The sequence below is a fragment of the Patagioenas fasciata genome, chromosome W (assembly GCF_037038585.1).
Source record: "Patagioenas fasciata isolate bPatFas1 chromosome W, bPatFas1.hap1, whole genome shotgun sequence".
In the NCBI taxonomy this organism is placed as follows: domain Eukaryota; kingdom Metazoa; phylum Chordata; class Aves; order Columbiformes; family Columbidae; genus Patagioenas; species Patagioenas fasciata.
In genome coordinates this window covers 58,287,070-58,313,490 of record NC_092559.1, presented here as the reverse complement: position 1 = coordinate 58,313,490, position 26,421 = coordinate 58,287,070, and positions in this window count along the sequence as shown.

The following is a 26,421-nucleotide window of genomic DNA, read 5'->3' as shown; positions in this document are numbered from 1 at the left end:
AGCCCTCATTTCCTCTCTGTGGTCATACAGGTAAAACTACAGCGTGGCCCATGGTGTGTACCCACTGTATCCTATCTCTTGAGCAGAGGAACGCTTACTCCTAATAGCTGAGATACTGGTCTCTACTGCGGCGATTAGGAACGACGCATACCAGGACACAGACAGAGATTCACGCAGAGGCAGAGATCTCGTTCAGGAAGGAGTGCAGAGCCTGGCCAAGCAGAGAGCTGACCTAGGCCTGGGCCACCTTCTTTATTCACCATTGACAATTTATAGGATTTACAGGTACAGGTCTGGACTAAGATGTTTACAAAAAGGTGTTTTTCCACTAATTGTTATGAAAAACACACTAAACTCATGTGATGTTTGTCTCACTTGTTTTTCCACTCATTCACAGACCAGGCCCAAGGACATTCACACATCCCATGCACTTGGGGGCGGTTATGAGGCCCAAGATACCATTCTCACAATTCTGGGCTATAACTTTTTACAATTACAAGAAACGTACTTCAAAATAATCTGTCCAAGGCCTTTTATATATTATTATGTTAGTATTATGTCTTTGACTGTCCAGATGGTCATGTTAGTATTGATCTTCCTTTATCATCCAGGTGGCTGGAACCGCACATCTTGCTTTCCCACATCTTACTTTCCAACACTCTACAGGTGGGGAGTAGGATCTATCCTCTTTGAGTTGCTAGACCAGTTTCTCTGCAGCCAAGACAAGGGAGGAAGAGACACTTTTATTTGTATTGCTGGAATTGGCCAGCCAGTTCATCCACTGTTTGTCCCTCTCTGTCTTTCCAGCTTATTACTGCCAGTGGATTAGTATACTATTATGGTACGCTTCGCACAACCTTCCGCCACAGGGATCGTGTGCACTGGACTTCATCTTTGCATAACCGCGCGTTGTCCAGGTCATCATAAATCACCTCCAATATAGCTAATTCCCTTAGGTACTAGATATGTCTCTCCATGGAGGTCCACTTCCCTGGGTGACATATAACACCTTCTTTGAAGGGATACCTTTCCTTCACACCTATCAAGTGCCTCCAGAGTCTGAGGGCTTGTTCCCCTTTTCCAATCACTTTGTCAATGCTCCCTTCCCTAGAAAGGGATCCCAGCTGCTTGGCTTCCTTACCCTCTAATTCCAGGCTACTGGCCCTGTTATCCCAGCATCAGAGCAGCCAGGTGACAATGTGCTCACCTGGACAATGGCCAAAATATTTTCACATATTTTGCAGCTCACTTGGGGACAGGGATTGGGTGGTTACTGCTTTGTTCATGAGTTCTTTCTCTTCCTCCTCCCCAAACAGTGGCCACCTCTCTTCTTCCTCCTGTTCTCATTATGACCCTGCTTTGGAGTAGTCTGCCTCATTTGCTTCTTCCTCCTGCTTCCTTTTTGAAGAAGTTTCTTCATCCCTTACTAAATGATCTGACTTTCACTTCCAAGATTTCTTCTTGTGTATAAAGGCAACTGATACTGGCATGGGTTGGTTCTCTCATTCAGCCTGCAGTACCTGTCAAAGGGGCTGGAGTAACTGCAGTGCCTGTTGCCAGGGTTAGAGTAACCACAGTGCCTGTTTTTTTGTTGTCAGATCCAGAGACCTTCTCTTCCCCCTGAGGGTACTGAATAGTGTTGAACCATGCTTGATAGGCATGGGCCAGGCTCCAGAACATTGCAGTGATATGTGTGTCTCTGGAATTTCCAGGGTGATAGCATACTGTTTCCAAATATTTTACTAGTTTTTCAGGATTCTTCACTTGTTCAAGGGTGAAATTACAAAACATTGGAGGTACCCACTGTCCTAGACACTTGCCCATGTTATCCCACACACTCTGCCACTCATAACTATCCAGCCTCGGGGCAGATCTCTGCATGGCTATTGTCGTTTAGTGCTGGGCAGGTAGCTAAAGAGCAAAACAGTTGCTCACTCACCTTTCCTTCTCTGGAGGGAAGGAAGGGAAAGAAAAGGAAAGTCTTGTGGGTTGAAATGGAAACAAATTTAATAAAATAATAGTAAAAGGAAAACAAAATCTACTAGGAAGAAAATTAACTCTACCCCAGCCTAAACCAGGACAGGATGTCATCTATCTAGATTTCTGTAAGGCCTTTGACATGATCCCCCAGAACATTCTTCTCTCTGTATTGGAGAGATATGGATTTGATTAGTGGACTATTCCATGGATGACGAATTGGCTCCAGAGTGTAGTGGTCAATGGTTCAACGTCCAGATGGAGATCAGTGACAAGTGGTGTCCTTCAGGATTCCATATTGGGACCAGTCCTATTTAATATCTTCATCGATGACATAGACAGTGGGATTGAGTGCACTCCCACCAAGCTGACTGGTGTGGTTGACACACCTGAGGGATGGAATGCCATCCAGAGAGACCTGGACAAGCTCAAGAAGTGGGCCCATGCAAACCCCATGAGATTCAACAAGGCCAAGTAGAAGCTCCTGCATGTGGGTCAGGGCAACCCCCAGTATCAATACAGGCTGGGGGATGAAGGGATTGAGAGCAGCCCTGTAGAAAAGGACTTGGGGGTACTGGTGGATGAAAAGCTGGACATGAGCCAGCAATGTGAGCTAGCAGCCCAGAAAGACAACCGTATCCTGGGCTGCATCAAAAGAAGCATAGTCAGCAGTTCGAGGGAGGTGATTCTGCCCCTCTAATCTGCTCTGGTGAGACCCCACCTGGTGTACTGCATCCAGCTGTGGATACCTTAGTATAGAAAAGACATGGACTTGTTGGAGAGGGTCCAGAGGAGGGACACAAAAATGATCAGAGGGCTGGAACACCTCTCCTATGAAGAAAGGCTGAGAGAGTTGAGATTGTTCAGCCTGAAGAAGATAAGGCTCCAGGGAGACCTTATTGTGGCCTTTCAATACTTAAAGGGGGCCTATAAAAAAGATGGAGTCAGACTTTTTAACAGAACCTGTAGCAAAAGGACAAGGGGTAATGGTTTTAAACTAAAAGAGGGTAGATTTGGACTAGATATAAGGAAGACATTTTTTATTATGAGAATGGTGAAACACTGGAACAGTTTGCCCAGAGTGGTGGTAGATGCCCTATCCCTAGAAACATTCAAGGCTAGGCTGAACGGTGCTCTCAGCAACCTGATCTGGTTGGAGATGTCCCTGCTCATTGCAGGGGCATTGGACTAGATGACCTCTAAAGGTCCCTTCCAACCCAAACTATTCTATGATTCTATGGTACAGCAGTACTTAATGGTGGTGTGACTTCATTAAGGCCCTCCATCAGACTTTTGCACTGGCCATATGGGATTATTAAAGGGTGAATGAGTCATTCTCATCACTCCTTGGCTCTCAAGTTGATGAATCAGCTGGTGAATGGGAACCAGGGAGTCTTGGTTGGTGTGATATTACCTTTCACCATGACAGTGCATAGTGCACCATTATGGTAGCAATAGACACCTGTTCTTTGACACACAGCATCCCCACTGTCAGAGACTGAAAATAATTATGTCTCAAACATTGAGGTAAAACCAGTTCCTCCAGTTGCAGGAGATGGGACACTGTCAGAGACTGAAAATAATCATGCCTCAAACATTGTGGCCTAGTAGCAGGAGATGGGACACTCAGGATAAGGTGAATTGCAATTTACATATCAAACAACAAGCTAAGGAGCCACAGACAAAGGTCAGCTGGCTGACAGTAGGAGATGGGGGATGTGCCGGAGGACACATTGCTCCATCTTCTGATATGCCCAGCATGGCACTAAGGGAAAAGCTGAGACCCTTCAAGATGGCCCGAAACTTGTCTATCTTTCGCAATCACCCCCCAGATTTTTCTACCTTTTTGCAATAACACCTCCACAAATGACAAAAGAAAAAATTATGCAAGCAGGCATCCCAGAGCCACTGGCAGGGAACCCACTATCCTGAGGACCACTCTGCCCACCAGCTTCATCGCAGGAACCAAACCAGACACTCGAGGATGCTGCACTCCCAAACTACAAACCCCAGCATCCTCATTGCGGGACACTGGAGGCCACACATCACTGGACCCAGACTACAAGTGCTATCATCCATGCTGCAAAGACGTAAGGGTGGCGGGATCCCTCACTTTCTTTCTTCCTTTATTTTTTGTTCTTTCTTTCCTTCTCTTTTTCTTTCCTATATCCCTATTTCTTTGCCTCTCCTTCTGTGAGTAGTATAATAACATGAGGCTTACAACCCCACATGTGCCGCAAACCCCTTTATGTAAATCCTTTTGCTGTTAAACTGTTCACCAATTAGGTTTAAGTAACATAAATCTTTCTGACACCGAATCATCTGCTAATTGGGCTGAGCTGCAAAATAAAAGGTGTTGCTTTTCTTGTTTATGGACCTTAAGTATTGTGTATACTGTTTTCCAACCAAGGGGACCCACGAACCTGAGTCACCTCTCCCCCCACTCATACCTCTGGGCAGGATGTGACACCCACAACAGAGGCATCCTCTGAGAGGCTGGGCAAGGTAGACAGATGTTTAATCTTCTCATTACCCACAGCGGCTACACCAAAGCCCCACTGGTACTCCTTTGGATTGTTGAAGTACCCGGATTGAGATAGTCACTACCAAGGATACACAGGGCCTCCAGACAAGTCACAATAGGATGCTTCTCCCACTTGTTTTCTGTTAGGCTCACCTCAGCTCCTAACACAGACAACTGTTAGGATCCCCCTGTTACTCCAGAAATCCAGATGTGTTCTGCCCTCTTGTACCCTGATGTCATTAAGGTGTACTGTGCACTGAGGTAAACCAAAACCTTATACTCCCATGGGTCTGATGTGCCACGCCATCAAATCCAAACAGTCCAGTAAAGTCAATTATCCATTTCCTGCACCTGGCTGGAGGCAGGGTCCCCTATTCCTGATCAGAACACTGATTGCCTGACTCCTGTAATTTCAAAACAGAAGTCTTTTCACCATGAAGGGAGCCCAAGTCTGCCTTGTGTTGCCCAGGGTATGCTGAAATGACTTTTCACCAGTGTGATGCCACTACTGACTGGCACGGTCCTTCCATTGTACCAGGCATGGGGTTCAAATCCACGAGGATATATGTCTATTGGATCAATATCAGAAGGAGGGGAGGCATCTTCAGCCCATCTACTGCATCTGGGGAATTGCTCGACAGCAACCATAGCAGTAACTTTCCTGGATGGATCCTTTTTAGCCATTGTTTTTTCCTGCAATTCCCATACACAGGCTTCCAGGTCTGAGGTTGGTACACCAGCCTACTTCCTCATGTCCTCCCCATGGTCATGCGGAAGGAACCACAGGGTGGCACATGGCGTGCACCTACAGTTCCCTTTTCTTTGAGCAGAGAAAGGTTGGCTCCATGTGGCACTTTCAACAGCTGAGATGGTGAGATGCTGGCCTGTAGGGGTAAGCAGGGAGGGAAATTCTCTATTATTTTTGAGTCACTGGACCTGGTGGGACAGTCTCTCCATAGCTGACATGCAGTCCCATAGGGTCAAGGGGGAGGGGAAAGAGAGATGCTTTTCAAATCACTAGAGCTGGCATGCCAGTCTGTACACAACTGGTACCCTGATGTCTGCCAGTCCATTACAGCCAGGGTGCTGGGGGAGATTTAAATGCAGTGAAACTGAAACAACACTCAGTCAGTGGCAAACAACAAGCACAGCAGTGGCTACAGAGCAACTGCGGGAGATTTAAATGCAGTGAACCAACATGCACAGCTGCAGCTACAGTAAGAGCTGAGGCTGGGCATGGATTGAGGAGATGAGAAGGGGATCCCGGAGCCATGGTTCTGCTGAAAGAATCGCCATGAAAGCGGCTGATCTCATGAGAGGGGCTGACGTGGAAAGGACATTGCCAGGAGCAACTGGGGGAGATTTAAACGCCCTCCAAGGGAGCTCAGGCAAACAGGAGCGCAGCAAACAGGGCCATCAAACAGGGGTGAAGCAGTTAGTGCAGCAGTTTGTGCAGGCAGTTTAAGTAGGCAGGGCAAGGAAGCTTGGCAAGCTCAAGTGATTTACCTCACTTGCTTGTTGTCACCCTTGCAGAAAGAGCTGATTATAGTATCCACCTGGGGCAAAGGTAAGTACTCTGCACTGAACAGGAAGGAGGCAGCTACTCAGACAGAGCTGCCACGAGAACATGCAGCCACCCAGACCTCAGGCTGCAGAGAATGCCAGCGCCTTTCACTGGTATGGAGTGGCAATAGAGAAAACAGTTGTGTGAGATGTGAGCAGGTGGATGACCTGCTCAGTCTGGTAGTAGAGCTGAGAGAGGAGGTGGAAAGGTTGAAAAGTATCAGGGAGCTGGAAAAGGAAATCGACTGGTGGGATCAAGCTCTGGCCTCCCAGGGGCAGGTAAGACCACCAGGAAGAAATGAAGATCAAGGGATTCCTGTATCCTCCACTTTCTTGACTGAAGAAGCCAGGTCAAGGGAAAGGGATGAACAGAAGCAAGTCCACACTCGAGGTGGCTCGAGGTGGCAGGAAAAACACCCCCTTATCCACCCCACCTTCCCAGGTGTCTGTCCGACAGGCATGAGGCTCTGCATGTGGAATGCAGTGACTTGAGGAATGGGGGGAAGTGGCAGCATGTTCCTGCCTGGTGTAGAATGAGCAGGGTCCCTGCTGTGACCATCCCACCCTCCTGGGTTCCCTTGTAAAACAGGAATGAAGCCTTGCAAGTGGAAACAAATGATGACATTGAGGGAGGTGGTTCCACTAAGTTGGAGGTGCTGCAGAGGATAAGTCATCTCACACCCTCCAACAAAACAGCTTCCACAAAGAAAAAAAGGCAGGTTGGTGGTCATAGGAGACTCCCTTCTAAAGGGAACAGAAGGCTCTATATGCAGGCCTGAGCCACTTGTCAGAGAAGTCTGCTGCCTCTCTGGGGCCAGGGTTAAAGACATAAAAAGAAAACTTCCTGCCCTAGTTAGACCCTCAGACTATTATCCCCTAATAATTTTTCAGGTAGGTAGTGAGGAAACTGAAAAGGGAAAACTTAAGGCAATCAAGAGAGACTTCAGGGCCTTGGGACAAGTGGTCAAGGCATCAGGACCACAAGTAGTGTTCTCTTCTGTTCCCACAGTTGCAGGGTACAACGAGGAAAGATGCAGGAAGACCCACCAGATAAATACCTGGCTGCAGGACTGGTGTCACTGGCAGAATTTTGGGGTTTTTGATCATGGGTCGGCTTACATGGCACCTAGCCTGCTAGCAACAAATACAACATATCTGTCTCAAAAGGGGAAAAGGATCCAGGTGTTAGCAGGACTTGTTGAGAGGGCTTTGAACTAGATTTGAAGGGGGAAGGGGACAAAATCAGGTGTGGCAGAGGCATACCCAAGACTGACATGCCAGCATGTGAGGGTAGTGCTGGCGAGGCCCTTCAGTCTGCCATCCCAGTGGAGGTAGGGGATGGAGTGCCATGCAATTAGAAAAACACAAGGGTTATTGATGTGTTAGAAACCGTGGAAGCACTTGAGGATGGCCACAAAGGAATTAGGGCTTCTCACCAGAAAAAGATGGTGGAACCAATGGCCCAGCTGAAGTACATCTGTATGAATGCATGCAGCATGGGCAACAAACAGGAGAAGATGGAAGCCATTGTGCAGCAGAAAAACTATGATATATTTGCCATCACACAAACATGGTGGGATGACTCTCATAACTGGAGTGCTGCACTAGATGTCCATAAACTCTTCAGAAATGATAGGCAAGGAAGGAGAGGAAGTGGGATAGCCATGTATGTTAGGGAGGGTTTTGATTGTCTGGAACTTGATGAGGGTGATGATAGGGTTGAGTGTTTATGGATGAGAATCAAGGGGAAGGGCAACAAGGCGGACATCCTGGTGGGGGTCTGTTACAGACCACCCAACAAGGATGAAGAGGCAGACAAAATATTTTGCAGGCAACTGGGAGAAGTCTCCTGATTGCTAGCCCTTGTTCTTATGGGGGACATCAACCTACCAGATGTCTGCTAGAAATACAACACAGCAAAAAGGAAGCAGTCTAGGAGGCTCCTGGAGTTCATGGAAGACAACTTCCTGACACAGCAGGTTAGTGAGCCTACTAGGGAAGGAACCCCACTGGATCTGTTGTTTGTAAATAGAGAAGGACTGGTGGGCAACGTGTTGGTTGGAGATTGCCTGGGGCATAGTGATCATGAAATGATTGAGTTTTCTATCTGTCACGGAGGGACACCGAAATTAGTTTTAGGTGGACAATCAGGTCCAAAACAGGCTTTTATTCTGTCTGGGAAAGTCCAGGAAAACAACCAATTAGAAATGGGGTTTATACAATCAGTTAGCACTCCTGATAGAAGGAACTAACATTTTAAGGGTTGAAAAAACACATAATGAGTGCGTACTAACGAACTAACACTTTAAGGCTTAGCCACACAATAAGTGCTTAGTTTAGAGCTTTATGTAAACTTATGTTAAGAAAAACAGAACCCCATCGAATGCCAAGATAAGAAGTTTTACAGCACCTAGCTGTAAACTTGAGGAGACGAGATAATGAAGATTTACAGCAAAAGGGGGTGCCAGTCTGGTTTCAATCGAAAATCAATTTGCTGTAAATCTTCGTTATCTCGTCTCCTCAAGTTTACAGTAAAAGGGGGTGCCACTCTGGTTTCAATCGACCTGGCAGCTTGGGTTCCAGTCAATTCAGCATAATGAGTCAAAGGTAAAAAGTTCACTGTGACAAAGCTGAAGGAGCCTTCATCCAAAGACCCCTCCTCAAGACCACCAGATGGCACTGCGCAGGCGCAACAGGGCAGGGTCAAGGAGACTATGGAAATGATTACCTGGGACTCATTTTAATAAGAAGCGGGGAAAGGTTATGAATATGTATACGCGTTCCTGAGGTCATTATGAATATGTAACACCTTACTGTATTTAAACACACTTCTTATTGTTAGAAGTTGTGCATGAATGGTGGAACGATCCCCCTTGCGCCCGACATCGAAATAAACATACCTGCTTTATAACTTTGTGAGTTGTAAAGTTTTATGATTTTATAGGTTGTGAAGTTGTTTCCGCACGTCACTTCGATAACATAAAATACAGATATCAACTTGAGGAAATTATTGGGGTACAGCAAATAAGAATAATGGAGATCCACAGTGTGCATACACGTAGCTCACCAAAAACAATGCCAGAGCCGTCCCTGACTCCAGGAAAAAATACACTCACTGGTCTAGTGAGGAATTATATTAAGGATATACGCTTGCCTGAATCTGGCAAGGAATTATTAAAGAAAGTACACATGCTTATATTTAAGCACGGAATACACTCGCTGGTCCAGCGAGAAAAATACTAAGTTATCACTCACCCACACGCAGAGATGAGGCAGTCCCATTTTTCGGGAGGTTACCTTAGACGGTGTCCCAGTCCCGGGAGGGCTCTCGGCAGCAGCATTTGGCCTGTAGCTCCTAGAGGACCACATAAAAGGCAGCCTGCGGGACCCCATTTTATAGTCGCGTCAGATCTGGCTGTGGGCAGTCTAGAAGCTTCGCGGCTTCTCTGCACCCCCCTACTGTGGCTATGTGCACCTCTGCACCCCCCTACTGTGGCTACCTGTGCCCCCTCCTCTCTCCTAACGACTCTGGCCTGGGTCTCACAATAAGAGCCATTAGCTCCCCCGTTGAAGGAAGGGGTATGTGCACAGATGCAGCTGCCACATCAGTTCTCAGCAGGGGGAGAGGGGGGAAGAGGGGGGGGTGGAGGAGAGTGTACTGCCACACTATTCTTGGGGAAGTTAGAAGGGTGGTCCGCAGAACTGCTACTTTTGACTTCTGAAGGGCAGACTTCGATCTGTTCAGAAGTCTGGTTGGCGGAGTCCCTTGGGAGGCAGTCCTGAAAGACAAAGGAGTTTCTATAAATATATCAGCAACAAAAAGAGGGCTAAGAAGAATCTCCATTCCCTGATGGATGTGGAGGGAAACATAGTGACAGGAGACGAGGAAAAGGCTGAGGTACTAAACGCCTTCTTTGCCTTAGTCTTTGCCCCCTGAGCCAGAAGACAGGGATAGGGAGCAGAATGAAGCCCAAATAATCTAAGGGGAAATGGTTAGCAACCTGCTACACCACTTGGATACCCACAAGTCTATGGGACCAGGTGGGATACACCCAAGGGTGCTGAGGGAGCTGGCGGAGGTGATCGTTAAGCCACTTTCCATTATCTATCAACAATCTTGGCTAACTGGAGAGGTCCCAGTTGACTGGAAGTTGGCTAATGTGACGCCCATCTACAAGAAGGGCCAGAAGGATGATCCAGGGAATTACAGGCCTGTAAGTCTAACCTTGGTGCCGGGGAAGGTCATGAAGCAGATCATCCTGAGTGACATCACATGGCACATAGAAGAAAAACAAGTGATCAGGCCCAGTCAACATGGGTTTATGAAAGGCAGGTGCTCTTTGACCCACCTGATCTCATTCTACAAGGACCTATGTGACCCACCTAGTAGATGAGGGAAAGACTGTGGATGTTGTGTACTTAGACTTCAGTAAGCCCTTTGACACCGTATCCCACAGTGTTCTCCTGGAGAACCTGGCAGCTCATGGCCTAGATGGGTGTACTCTTTGATGAAGAACTGGCTGGAGGGCTGGGCCCAAAGATTTGTGGTGAATGGAACCAAATCCATTTAGCGGCTGATCACGAGTGGTGTTCCCCAGGGCTCAGTATTGGGGCCAGTTCTGTTTAATCTCTTTATCAATGATCTGGATGAAGGGATTGAGTGCACCCTCAGTAGGTTGGCAGATGACACCAAATTGGGTGGGAGTGTTGACCTGCTGGAGGGTAGGAAGGCTGTACAGAGGAATCTGGACCAGCTGGAGCATTGGGCTAAGGACAATTGTATGAGGTTTAACAAGGCCAAGTGCCGCATCCTGCACTTGGGTCACAACAACCCCAGGCAGTGCTACAGGCTAGGGGAAGAGTGGTTGGAAAGCTACCTGGCAGAAAAGGATCTGGGGGTGTGTGGGGACCCAGTCCAGTTTCAGACTCAGGAAGGTTCAAAATGATCCCAAGAGTGAGATTAAGACACAAACAAGGTCAGATGCCGCTAAACAATCTTATTTTATTTTTATGCCTAAAGCTAGAGCAACAGAGAAAAGGGAGGAGAAATTAGGAGGAAAGTTAAGCAAGTATGTGACAAGATAAATGAGATATAAGTAAGAGAGAGTCACCGCCAGGGATCCAAATGCCATCTTCTGTCAGGCAGCTTTCAGGTCTCAGGCCCCAGTAGCATTGGCAGTTTGTAGGCTTTGGTCCTGGTAGCAATGGCAGTTTGCAGGTCTCAGGTTCTGGTACTGCTGGCAGTTTGCAGGTCTCGGGTTGTGCCAGTATCAGAGTCCAGGTGCCAGTAGTGCTGGCAGAGCTCAGGTCTCAGGTCTGCCAGTCCCAGGTGACAGATTTTGGTCCTGGTGGTGGATGGCCACACTTGCAAATTGTAACTTGGGCATTTAATGGCAGTTGGTGGCGGGCGTTGCCTGAGCACACTGCAGGTCTGGTCGCAGATGTTGGTGGCTGATATCACTGGAGCTTCAGTTGAGCTTACATAAGCTTCAAGCATTCTTTGAGTTTTAGCAATTCACAGTGATCATGCATTTTGCACTTTAATTCACTGTATTTAGGCCTTTACAGCAGGCCCAATTAAGCAAGCAGCATGAGCAAGCATTTTTCTGTAACAAGCAGACGTTAAACATATTATTTTAGCAAGCAAGCTTTGAGATAATAATTCACAAATATCTCAGCCTTCCACACTGATGCCGTGTGTTAAGGACCACCACCTCTCTCACACACTCAAGCTGTATGCTATGAGCCACTGTCTCTTACACCACCCCATGACTCAAAGATTGCTATCTTGATTGCAAATTGTTGTCTTTGTGGTCTTCAGGCAGTAACAGAAGGATAGTGAAGTAGGAAAAGTGCATTTGCATATACGATTTCGACGGTTGAAGATTTTGGTTGGTATACCAGCAAGACATATTTAACATTGTCTGCTGATGAAGTGGCTACAAACTGTGAATTAACTACAATGCACTGGTTTAGTTGTATTAAAAATGAGATAATGCATGGAAAAAGATTAACATCGCTAAGCCACATGATACATAAAACAAAATGTGTTTGACCCATGGAGCACCTGGAAGCCATGAGAAGGGATCAAATGATTTTTAAACAACTATTAGAATAATTTAGGTTATTACAAACATCTCCTTCTGCTGCTAGCAGGTAGTTGAGAACCATGCGGTACTGCAAATTGCTGTTCACATTTGTATGGCCTGGTCTGCCAACAGGTCCAAGGCACGAGCGGTTTCATTGGTAATTATTTACAAAACAGTTTGAAATCAAATAATGTGATTTAGGTTATAAATGGGTTCTTGAGTACCTCTAATAACTTCACTGGGGTTCCAGATGGCAAGTCCATAATACTGAATGATCCGTTGAGGAGTCCAGTCATTTTTCCCCACCTTCAGCTAGTGCCACCCCATGAGACCTGTAGGAGCCCAGGGATTTGAAACTAAGTGGTCTTACCTGTTCGTAGAGGATGATATGGCTCCCAGGTTTGGCATCTGTTGGGATCTGTAATGCTACAAAACTGAGCACCAGAGTTTCTTCTTTATATACACCGAGTACTAACAGTATACATCAAATTATAATTATCAATAAGATCTCGTTTATGCCTAGAGTGGAAGTTTCAACACAGAGAGTCTCTGGTTGGTAATTTGGAAATCATCTCAGCATAATTCTTGGTACTTTAAGCAGGAAGTATTCCCCAGGATACCTTTTTCCCCCATTGGTAAGGTACTATTATAGATAGTAACTTTTGAAAAGTGTTCTCGGTGTCTGGTTTTCTTCATCTAGGCCCATCCTAGCTGAAGAGATACAAAAGATTCATTAGTGGAGTTGAACAATTCACAATATTTCCGTGGCTCTGATTGCAAAAATAGTGGATCGTTTCTGGGTTGTGAGCAATTAACAGGCTGGCAGCTATCAATGTCATGTGTGTAGGTCTAATTGCGTTTACTAATTCCCATCAAGACACCACATTCGTAACTTCGATTTTGACAATATTGCCCTTGAGCTGGATATGCTGGTGGTGCACTTTTCACAATAGTTATCATTCTTGACTTCACTGTAATTGCTCACTAGCCAGGAGAAATGGGGACAGAGGTCCACGGCCAGCTTTCTAAGCCAACTCACAGTATCACAGTATCACAGTATGTTTGGGATTGGAAGGGACCTCAAAAGATCATCTAGTCCAATCCCCCTGCTGGAGCAGGAACGCCTAAGTGAAGTCGCACAGGAACGTGTCCAGGCGGGTTTTGAATGTCTCCAGGGAAGGAGACTCCACAACCCCCCTGGGCAGCCTGTTCCAGTGCTCTGTTACCCTCACTGAGAAGAAGTTCTTTCTCAAATTTAAGTGGAACCTCTTGTGTTCCAGCTTGATCCCATTACCCCTTGTCTTATCATTGGTTGTCACCGAGAAGAGCCTGGCTCCATCCTCGTGACACTCACCCTTTATATATTTGTAAACATTAATAAGGTCACCCCTCAGTCTCCTCTTCTCCAAACTAAAGAGACCCAGCTCCCTCAGCCTTTCTTCATAAGGGACATGCTCCATTCCCTTAATCATCTTTGTTGCCCTACGCTGGACCCTCTCCAGCAGTTCCCTGTCCTTCTTGAACTGAGGGGCCCAGAACTGGACACAATATTCCAGATGGGGTCTCACCAGGGCGGAGTAGAGGGGAAGGAGGACCTCTCTCGATCTACTGACCACCCCCCTTGTAATACACCTGAGGATGCCATTGGCCTTCCTGGTCACAAGGGCACAGTGCTGGCTCATGGTCATCCTGTTGTCCACCAGGACCCCCAGGTCCCTTTTCCCTACACTGCTCTCTAATATGTAATTTCCCAACCTATACTGGAACCTGGGGTTGTTCCTGCCCAGATGCAGGACTCTACACTTTCCCTTGTTAAATTTCATCAGGTTATTCCCTGCCCAACTCTCCAGCCTGTCCAGGTCCCGCTGGATGGCAGCACAGCCTTCTGGCGTGTCAGTCACTCCTCTCAGCTTAGTGTCATCAGCAAACTTGCTGATAGTACACTCAATTCCCTCATCTAAATTGTTAATGAATATATTGAATAATATTGGCCCCAGTAATGATCCCTGAGGCACTCCCCTAGATACAGGTCTCCAACTAGACTCCGCACCATTGACCACCACTCTCTGGCTTCTCTCCTTAAGCCAGTTTGCAACCCACCTCAATACTCTATTGTCTAGACCACACCTCCTCAACTTAGCTGTGAGGATGCTGTGAGAGACCGTGTCAAAGGCTTTACTGGAGTCAAGGTAGACCACATCAACTGCCCTGCCATCATCCATCCACCTTGTTACATTCTCATAAAAGGCTATGAGGTTGGTCAAGCATGACTTACCCTTGGTGAAGCCATGCTGACTGCCTCTAATAACCCTCTTATCCTTGATATGCCTTGAGATGACAGCAAGCTGTTCCATTACTTTTCCAGGGACAGAGGTGAGGCTGACCAGTCTATAATTACCTGGGTCCTCCTTCTTGCCCTTTTTGAAGACTGGAGTGACATTTGCTTTCCTCCAATCCTCGGGCACCTCTCCCGTTTCCCAAGACTTGGCAAAGATGATGGAGAGCGGTCTAGCAATGACTTCAGCCAGCTCCCTCAGCACCCGCGGATGCATCCCATCTGGACCCATGGATTTATGGATGTCCAGACTATTTAATTGCTCCCTAATCCAGTCCTCATCGACTGAAGTAAACTCCTCCATTGATCTGGCTTCATCCGGGATCTCAGGGGTACAGGGCTTCCCAGGACAGCCTCCAGCAGAGTAGAGAGAGACAAAGAACGCATTCAGTAGCTCTGTCTTCTCTGTATCTTCTGTCACCAGGGCACCCACCTCATTCATCAGTGGGCCTACATTGCCTCTGGTATTAGTTTTATCTGCTATGTATTTGAAAAAGTTCTTTTTGCTGTCCTTGACCCCTCTCGCCAGCTCTAATTCTAAGGAGGCCTTGGCTATCCTAGCTGCCTTCCTACATCCTCTAACAGCAGCCTTATATTCCTCCCAAGTGGCCAGCCCCTGCTTCCATGACCTGTAAACTCTCCTCTTCTGCTTGACATTACCCAGCAGATCCCTATTCAACCACACAGGCCTCCTGGCTCCCTTCCTCGACTTCCTACGTGTGGGGATGCTCTGATCCTGAGCATGGAAAAAGCAATCTCTGAATGCAATCCAGCTCTCTTGGGGCCCTTTCCTTCAAGCAGTCTTGCCCATGGGATTTCCCCTAGCAATTGCTTGAAAAGGCTGAAGGTAGCCCTGCTAAAGTTCAGGGTTGCAATTCTACTTGCTCTTCTGTTCCTGCCACACGAGATCCTGAACTCCACCATCTCGTGGTCACTGCAACCCAGGCAGCCCTCAACCTTTACTGCTTCGACCAGACCCTCTTTGTTAGTGAGGATGAGATCCAGCAGTGCACCTCTCCTAGTCGGCTCCTCCACCATCTGCATGAGGAAGTTATCATCAATGCACTGGAGGAACCTCCTGGACTGTGGCTGGCTGGCTGAATGGTCCTTCCAGCAAACATCTGGGAAGTTAAAATCACCCACCACAACCAGGGCCTGTGACTGTGAGGCCACTCTCAGCTGCGCATAGAAGGCCTCATCAACTTCCTCAGCCTGATCTGGTGGCCTATAATAGACACCTACAACAGTATCACCCCTGCCAGCCTGTCCCTCGATCCTGACCCATACACTCTCAACTCGTTCCTCATCTGCTCCTGGGCAGAATTTAGTACATTGTAGTTGCTCTCTCACATAGAGAGCAACTCCACCACCCCGCCTGGCTGGCCTGTCTTTTCTGAAAAGGGCTTAGCCATCCATGACCACATTCCAGTCATCTGAACTGTCCCACCATGTTTCTGTAATTGCCACCAGATCATAATCTCCCAACCGAACATAGGATTCTAACTCCTCCTGCTTATTCCCCATGCTGCGCGCATTGGTGTACAGGCATTTCAGGGAGCGAGCAGAGCACAACAATTTCTCCCTAGGGGCACAGGAGGCCACCCGGTCCTCATCCGTTTTAGAATGCTGCCCCACTGGACAAGCCCAGCTATAACCCCATCCCCCTTCGAGCCTAGTTTAAAGCCCTCCAAATGACCCCAGCTAATTCCTACCCCAGCAGGCCTTACACACACCCATCAGCTGGTAAGATTAAACGTATGGGCCACAGAATAACTTAAAGTCACAAACTCGTTTGTTTGTTTGTTTCCCACCCTTGGCTAACACTTAGAGGGCTGAAGCCTCCCAAGGTACCAAGAGTGGATAAAATGGTTGCCAGAAACAATGTTTGTAGTGATATATAATACATCTTAAAAATATTAGCAAAGCAACAAGTATCAATGCTATAGAAGGAATAACAATTCACATGAGGGTCCTCTGTCATGACTCAGGATGTTGTTTTCCATGGAGTTTACCAGCTCAGAGTTCTGTTTCAATTTTACCTTTTGTTGGCTTGGCATTTGCTTTACCAGGTTCTTCAGCTGCCCATACTAGGGGAAATACAGCATCGAAAATGTTCTTGGAGGTTTCTTGCTCACCTCGCTGTTCTGATCGCAACAAGCAGATCTGCATCTTCCAAGCATTTTCTTGTGGGATATACAGCTGAACAGAGTTCTCAGAAAACATTATTTGAGTTTACAATTTACTGAACAAATCTCAACTTGAGAGAGAAACAGGGCATTCTGACATATACAAGAAATCATGTGCTAATGCTTTTCCAATTGGCATTCTGGCACAATCAAGGCCTTGGGACGGTTGGTGAAAGAGTCTGGGGGGCAAGTGATTTTCTCTTCCCTCCTTCCACGTCAGGTGCCGATGTGGGATGGAATAGAAGAATTCAGTCCATAAATTACTGGCTACGAGACTGGTGCTACAGACAGGGCTTTGGATTCTTTGATAATGGCTCGTTTTATAAGACACCACTCCAGACAGTGATATGTGGGAAAGGTTTATCTCACAGGGGCAAAAGGATGCTGGGACAGGAATTGGCAGGGCTCATTTGGAGAGCTTTAAACTAGATTTGAAGGGGCATGGGGTTGTAGCTGGGCTTGCACCAGTGGGGCAGCATTCTAGTATTGCATTGCACCTTTGAGCCGCTTACTGCTCAGTCAGAGGTACTGCTGGGTCTCCCTGACAAAGTAAATCAGTGCACACTGAAGCCCCAATCAGTACCTGCCACCCCCCGCTGTTTTTTCAGTGAGCTAGACTGGGCAAGGCTTTTATTAGTGTATAAGAAAAAAAAATGAAACTAAATATAAAAAAATAAAATAAAATAAAATAAATCTTGGAAATAAGTATTAGAAAATAACACTGCAGAGGAAGAAGACATTTCACACACATACATACACACACGCACATCCCCCTAGCAGCATTGCAAGATAAAATAGGTGGGGGGCTATAGGGTGTTACAGAGACTAGCTCTTCAGGCACTTCAGTTGAATTTTTTAAGACTGCTGCAGCCACAATTCATTCATTAGGTAAAAAAGAACTTCTTCATGAGATCTTTCTTATCTCTGTTGGCATTGTCCTTCTATTTTGCAAATTGCAAACTGATTTGGTCTTAATTTTGCATGTGGTGGCTGCAGTGCCATGGTAGAGGGTGCACTTCAATTTTGTCTTCCTCTGCCTGTGATTTTTGTTATTGTTTTAGAATTATAGGAACACATACAGGGCTTTGAAGGTCTTTCCTCTAAAAGAGACTTTATAATGGATTGTAATTCTTTTATCAGATTTTTTAAGGACTTAATTGCTTCTTGCTTAATTTGTTAGTCCGAATGCCTGGTCTTTTGAGCTGCCACTAAGGCTGCTACTAGCACAGCACACATGGACACAGCAGATTCTCCTGCATTCTTTTCCTTTTTCTCTTTAGTGAGTGTGGTAATTTTTTCTGCCATCGCTTTTGGGTCATGCCATGTTAATTATTATAAACCCAAATGATGTCTGATAAGGAAGGAAGTGCATAGTACTCTCTTAGTTTTTCATTAAAGGGGAACAGTCAAGCACTGATGCCAAGGTTCTCAGTTGCTTGGACTCTTCCCTGCTTAAAGCACTGATTCGGTCTGTCACACTCTGCAAATTACACCAAATTTTCTGTGCCCAGTCTATGTCTGGCACTGAGAGACAGGTATTATGTTTTTTCAAAAGGTTGTATAATGCATCTTTTCCCGTAGGGCAGGTATGCTCATTGTTGTCACTCAATTAGCAGGGGTAATCATCTAAAGGAGGCAAAACAAATATTATTGCAAAGTATTACCCCTAACTTCCACCAAGAGGCTCACATGTATGAGCAAACGACAGGTAAACACACAAGGGGCAATCATCTCAGGGAGGCAACACCTAAGTATTACAAAGTTTTACCCCTAACTTCCCAGAGAGGCACACACATACAAGCAAACTAAGAGAAAGCACAACAGGGGCAGTTCATCTCCAGGGAGACAACACACAAATGTTACGAAGTTTTGCCCCTGACTTCCCTGAGAGGTACACGCATGCAAGCAAACTATGGGTTAAAAAGAACAGAAAAATGTGTCGCTCTCACTTCAAAGAATCCTGTCTGTGACGCCAATAAAAATGTGGGGACCAGGTCCAGTTTTGGACTCGGGAAGGGTCAAAATGATCCCAAGAGTGAGATTAAGTTACAAACAAGGTCAGATGCCGATAAACAATCTTATTTTATTTTTATGCCTAAAACTAGAGAGACAGAGAAAAGGGGGGAAAAATTAGGAGGAAAGTTAAGCAAATATGTGACAAGATAAGCAAGAGATAAGCAAGAGATAAGCAAAAGATAGTCACCGCCAGGGATCCAAATGCCATCTTCCATTAGGCAGCTTTCAGGTTTCAGAGTTCAGGTGCCGGTATCAGAGTCCAGGTGCCAGTAGTGCTGGCAGAGCCCGAGTTTCAGGTCTGCTGGTCCCAGGTGACAGGTTTTGGTCCTGGTGGTGGATGGCCACACTTGCAAATTGTAACTTGGGCATTTAATGGCAGTTGGTGGCGGGCGTTGCCTGAGCACACTGCAGGTCTGGTCGCAGATGTTGGTGGTTGATATCACTGGAGCTTCAGTTGAGCTTGCATAAGCTTCAAGCATTCTTTGAGTTTTAGCAATTCACAGTGATCATGCATTTTGCACTTTAACTCACTGTATTTAGGCCTTTACAGCAGGCCCAATTAAGCAAGCAGCATGAGCAAGCATTTTTCTGTAACAAGCGGGCATTAAGCATATTATTTTAGTGAGCAAGCTTTGAGACAAATCCTTAAACATATTATTTTAGCAAGCAAGTTTTGAGATAATAATTCACAATATCTCAGCCTTCCACACTGATGCCGTGTGTTAAGGACCACCATCTCTCCCACGCACTCAAACCATACGCTAAGAACCACCGTCTCTTACACCACCCCATGGCTCAAAGATTGCTATCGTGATTGCAGATGCTGTTTTGGAGATCCCCCGGTAGCAAGGTAACTAAAATAAATTTGCTCTTCGCAATTGCGTTCATGGCCCCTGTCTCTTCTTGCGACCTGCCTACATTGGCTCACACATTTGGTGTTGCTTAGCAGTCACTGGAACCAGCCATGCTGTGGTTTGCAAAAACACTGGGGACAGGGGAAGGCTCGAGGGTGACTCCCCATATTCCAGGATGGCCCAGTATAGAGCACTGGGCCGCCGTGGCCTCTCTCCTGTCTGAAGTGGTTCTGCTGGCGGTATGACCTGAGACTGATGATGGGGCAGTGATTACCCCCAAAGTAATTGAAGCGGCTATGCTAAAGTTTCCGTGGAGAGCGACATGTACTTCTTCTCGCAAATTAGCGGGGAGATTGGGATGGTTATTTATTACCAGTCTTAGAACTCTTGACCATGAAGTTGTTGGATTGCAGAGTAAAAAAAGAGAATTGGAAAAGGAGGTGGGGATTTTACAGGATGCAAAGATGATCGCGCAAGAAGCAATTACTGTACAAGCAGAGTGGTGCTATGAGCTGCAAGATAATGTAGACCACATATTGCTAAGAAACAAAGGGATAAATATGGAAAAAAAAGTTTTTGCCTTCTCAGGTTTGTGCTCTCACAACAAAATGATCTTTGAACCCCAAGGAATGGGATGGAAATATTTGGAGTGAATTCTCAGACTCCAATATTGAGTTTGAATTCGATCCTGATTTAATGGCAGGGAGGTGGTGATGCAGCAGCAGGAACAAGCAGATGAGGGGGGGCAGATTGAGTGTACTCACTCTCCGAAAGAGATGTCTCAGCAGAAGAGTGAGGAAGGAATACTGGCATGGATTTTACCAACTTGGGACAGTGGAGCTGCATCTATCCATTTATTAGCAAATGAAAAAGATTTATTAAGCCCTATAGCCAATGATGCTCGGATACAACGATATGCTCAGCTGCAAAATGTCAGAGGTCCTGATGCGCGAGACATTATTGCACCTACGCTGTATCAGTGGTTGTGTGCAGAAGTTTTAACAGCATATGCTGAACCCATTGAATTTATGTTGTCCCTTGGAAATTGGTGCACAATGGAGAAGGATACTGATTTAGTGCAGCAGATGGGGATGGCATATGCATTGATTATGAGATCCGATCCAGACAGGGTAGCAGTGACAAGAAGTATTAAAATGCAGCTTTTGAAATGCAGCTTTTGAGGGGAGCGCCTGCCTCACTAAAATCCGTGATTCTGCCAGCAGTGACAAATACTACGTGTAATGGCAGGCACTCTAGCAAATACCTTGAGGGGAATTTAGGCTTTACTTTCAGAACCCTCTGTTTGGGTGGTGAATAATGGAAAGCCAGCAAAAGCAACAGGAGTTACAGCATTGGTGCTGAGGACACAAATGTGGAATGATTTTGTACAAGCTGGTATCCCACAATTAGAAATAGGTGGGATCACACCATCAGAAATGTTTTACTGCTTGCAAAAGTTAATGCTTATGCCAAAAAGACAATCATCCCTAGACCCACGACCAACACTGCACTCACCCCCCCACCCTGCCTGCCACCTCAATGCAAGACCAGTTTGCTTTACCTTGCAAAAAAAGCAATATACTTGCCAAGTATTGTCTCAAAGATACAAACACGGTCCTTCCGTTTGCTACCAAATTATAGTAGCTAATATAGCACTGTGGTAAGGTACCGTTACTGATTGCCATTTTATTGATGATCTGTTGATTATGGCAGTGTCAAAACAAGATACTAAAGCAACTACCAAATTTCTGAAAGTACATTTACAGAACCAAGGCTGGGCAATTAATCTGACTAAAACGTAGGGCCCTAGTGCTACTGTACTATTTTTAGGAATAGTTTGGCATGGACAGTTTAGAGAAATACCAGATAAGGTACAGTACACAGTCCAGCAGTTTTCTGTACCAGCTGCAGTAAAACAATTACATGTCTTTTGAGGATTTTTAAGGCATTGGAGGACTTTTTTCCCTACATTTTCTGTGGAGAAGGATTCCCCTTGTGAAGGGTTAATAGAAAAGCACAAAAAAGTTGATGCACTTGAGTCACAAAACAGTAAGGAAATAGATAGTATGACCTCTGCCGAGCTGCATGCTCAAGCTCTAAATGTGCATATAGCTTGTGGACATGATCAGTTTATACTGCACATGCACAGGACATTGCTCTCAATCGAAGCCCTTTGCTATTATATACTTGTAAAACATGCACACATCATTGTGCTACTTGTACACAGTTACATTTAAGGGCATTATGTGGGTCATGAGGAAAGATAAAACGGGGTCAGTGGGCCTTGAATACCTGGCAGGTTGATTATATCGGCCCCCTGCTCCTATCTAGGGGGTGACAATATGTATACACTGCTGTGGATACAGTATCAGGACTAACTACAGGGGAAATGGAATTATTCACACCAATGGATTGTCAAGTGGGACTGCAACCTATTGATCTAGATGTAAAAATTCATATGACTCCAGAGAATGCTGCATGGTTTTGTACCCTGACTTCTCCTCTTATGTTACTTCCTTTGCAAGTATCAGTTCTTGTATTTCAGATATCTTTGGTGAATACCTGTGCTTTATGTGGAAGAGACTGCACTGGAACAATGTTATTAGTGTCACAGACCCAACATCTAACTCAAGTCCAATCTGAAAAAGTGCAGACCACAGCTTTCTAGTCTGTGGGCAATTGTCCCCACACCAGGTTAAAGGCAACAACACTCCTGTTGATGAACTTAGATTTGTTCAGCCTCTACTGTCCCCAAATCATTTACCTTTAATGTTTAGGAGAAATTAACAGCTGCAGATCTCTTAACAATGTGTTTCATTAGCATGACAACCCCTGTAGCTGTATTACAGAATTGTGCTATGCTAAGTGATTTTGACATTAATGTTTCTTATTGTTGTTTTCTCTGAGTAGGTGGAGCTGCAAATGCTGCTTTGATTTTGAAGGTATGTGTTACTTCAACATAGATGATGAACTAGCCAGCATGGAAGATGACATTTGACATCTTTGGGACTGATACAGCAAGTGAAACAATCTACGGACAATGCCTTGCTGAATGACTCATTTAATTCCTTGACAAGATGAATGGGACACCTGATTTAAAGTATTATTGTAGAAATATGTTTTTTCCTTTTTCTGTATGTGTTTATTGTGCGACCCTGCAAATTGCTCTGTGCTACACCTCTGTCGAGGGTTTTGATTGCGGGGTGACAATAAAACTGTGGCAGATGTATTGTTAATCCCCTCTCCCCCCCTGCTTCCCCCTTCAGCCCCTCCCTCTCCCCCCTTCCCACTAAGGACAGGCGATCGGGAGGAAAAGAAGGACAGAGAGAAGAGAGTAGGAAAAAATTAAAAATGTTTTACTAATGCTACTAATAAGAATAGAGAAAATAATACAAAATATACAAAATCAATCTTGAAAGTCCCAGCAACTGCAAAGCCGGCACCTGAAGTCCTGGATTGGACTCTGCAGCCAACCAGAGCTGGACTCAGTCTGTCACTAGGTCTCAGTTCGCAGGGACGACTAGCAAGGTCCTCTCCTAGTGTCAGCCATGAGGAAAAAGGGACGAGATCCTCGTGATCTCCCACTTTTATATGAAGTATTCACGTGAATGGAATGTTATACTCTGGTCAGTTTCTTGGTCACCTGTTTCTCATTGCCCCTCTCGAGAGAGGTGCATCCATGCTTATCAATGAGTTTGCATTCCATTGCTAGGTTTACCAAAACATGTATCTGGTTCTCCAGGAAAATGCAACTAATATGAATGCTTTAGCTGACAGACAAATTCACTAAAAGAGAAACTTGTTTTTGACAAAACCAGGACAACCTCACAAGCCCAAATGAACAACTCTGGCTTTGCCGGCCCCAGCAGAAGCAGTCGCTTGAGGGAGAGGGTGGAATGTATGGGAATATAGAGGAAGAATGGTGAGGAGATCCCCTGGTAGTAAGGTAACTAAAATAAATTTGCTCTTTGCAATTGCATTCATGGACTCTGACTGTTCTTGCAATGTGCCTGCATTGGCTCACACACACTACATCCACCACCTTCCCTTAATCCACTAGGTGGGTGACCTTATCAGAGAAGGAGATCTAATTAGTTAAACAGGACTTTCCCTTTTTGAACCCATGTTGACTGTACCGGATGATTGCATTGCTCTTTAAATGCATTTGAGTAGCACCAAGTATGATCTTCTCCATAATTTTTCAAGGTACTGAGGTTAGACTGACAGGTCTGTAGTTCCCTGGGTCTTCCCTCACACCCTTCTTGTAAATTGGAAGAACATTGGGTAGCTTCCAGTCTGCAGGGACCTCCCCAGACTCCCAGGACCATTGGTAGATGATCGAGAGGAGCCCTGCTGTAACATCCACTAGCTCCTTCAGTACTCTGGGATGAACCCCATCAGGCCGCAGGGACTTATGAACATTCAGATAATCGAAGATTACTGCAGCGATGAAGAACGACGCACATGGGAACGCAGACAAAGACACACACACACAGGCAGAGGTTGTGTTCAGGAGGGAGCACAGAGTCAGGTAGAGCAGAGCAGAGCTGAGTCAGACTGAGGCCCTCTTTATTAACAATTTATAGGTTTACAGATACGGGCCTGGACTAAGAGGTTAGACAGGATGTTTTTTCAATAATTGTTATTCCGAACACACCATGCTCATGTTGTGACTGTTTTCAGTCATGTTCCTATGCATTCACAGCTCAGACTCAACAACATTCACACATCACACATACACGAGCCTGGGCTATCACTCCTTACAATCATGAAAAACATATTTCTGTACAACCTGTCCAAGGCCCTTTATATTTTGACAAATTGCTGTGATTTAATCATGTTAGTATTATTTCTTCTTTGACCATCTGGATGCCCATGTTACTATTAATCTTCCTTTATCCAACCGCACATCTTGCTGTTCCCACAATTACTAAGGAGGGAAAGGAAGGAGAATATAGCCTGGAAAGATGAACCTCCCTAGGCTAAAATGAACTTCTGCAAAACGCACTTTGAAAATGCCATCATAAAGATAAATCTGTACAAGTAGCATGTGTATTAGTTGCATCATCACAGAATCACAGATCACAGCATGTTAGGGATTGGAAGGGACCTTGAAAGATCATCTAGTCCAATCCCTCTGCCAGAGCAGGAACACATAGATCAGGTTACACAGGAACATGGGGTTTGAATGTCTCCAGAGAAGACGACTCCACAACCCCCCCTTTTTCTCAGACTACCCCTGGTCTTGAAAGCATTTTGTTCTGGCAAACACAGAGTATCTCTTTATGATTTTCAGGAAAACTTAAAAAAATACCGGCTGTGTGTCCCGTCCCAACAGATGGGATGAGGGATGAGTTAACTCTAGACATGCCACGCGCCCTGACTCAACAGATGAGACCAGGTGTGAGTTAACTCTGGGTTAATTCTGCGTGGTTATGTGAAGTGAATGACAGACAATCACCTCCGGGGTCCAATTCAATTGTGAGTTTTACTAAAAGTACTTGTTGGAATATTGGTTACAGTGAATGGTGACTTGGTAAAAGTATAACAGAACTTATCAACACATTAATAGCAAAAATCCTACTACGAGCGATATATTGGCAACCATCAGTAGCTATAATATGAAATTTAACCAGAAATCAACAGCAGAGCTTAAAGATGGTGTTATCCTTATATGTTCAAAAGGGAAAGAGAGAAAGAGAGTAATATACGGAAGGAGAGACAAAGAAATGGGGGTATAGAAAAAAGGAGAGAAGGAAAGAGCAGAGAGAAAGGAAGAAAGAAAAGAGTGAGGGATCTAGTCTCTTACGCCCCACAGTGTGGATGACAGGACTTGTACAATGATGTGTAACCTCGGTGTTCCATGGCGAGGATGCTGGGGTCAGGAGCGCAGCGTCCTCCGCTGTCTGGTTCAGAGTGAGGGTCCTCAGGGTGCTGGTATTCTCTTGGTGAGGCCAAGCTGGTATTCCCTTTGGTGAGACTGGTAAGACCCCTGGTGAGACTGGTAGGACCCCCGAATGAGACCGGTATTCCCTTGATGAGGCTGAGCTGGTATTCCCTATGGTGCTGTTTTAGGTGAGCTTTTTATAGCTCCCAGAGTAGAGGAAAGTCTGGGGGGGGGAAAGTGGTAATTGCGAAAGAGGGACAAGCCTGGACAAGTCCTGGACCATGTTGAGGGGTCTCTGCTTTACCCCTTTGTGTCATCAGAAATCCAGGGGGAAGTGGTGATTACAAAAGATCAACAAGTCTCGACAAATCCTGGGCCATGTCAACTTTTCCCCTTTGTTTGCCCAGCTGGGCATATCAGGAGATGGGGCTATGTGCCCTCCAGCACATCCTCCATCTCTGGTTGGTCAGCCGGCCTGATCTGTGGCTTGTTAGTTCGTCGTTGATATGTAGATCGCAGTTCCCCCTGCTCTGAATGTGTCGTCTTCTGGCTGAACTAGTTTCGCCACAATGTTTTCAGCCATGATCCTTATCAATACCCAACACTGTGCCTTCAAGAACTCCAGTGTGCTTGATTTCACATTTTCTTCCAAACACAACTTTCTGCTACTCACATCTACATACCCAGCACTTCACATTCTTTATTCAGGTCAATTATTACAGTGTAGGACTCAAGGTGCCAAGACAGAAATGAAGGCAAAGATACAAGTTATTCCCTAATCTAGGCAAACTGATGCTATTCCTTCCAATGAAAACAAGTTGGTCAACTTGAGGTCACACCTGTTTGCAGTAGTCTTTCTAATCAATGAATGACTGGACAACTTGTTGCTGTGACTCAGCAACCTCTCTTATTTTGACTTTTTTTTGCAACTATGCTGAAGTTCAAATTTTTAATCAAACCAACCTCCCAGTATCCTTCACAAGCATTATC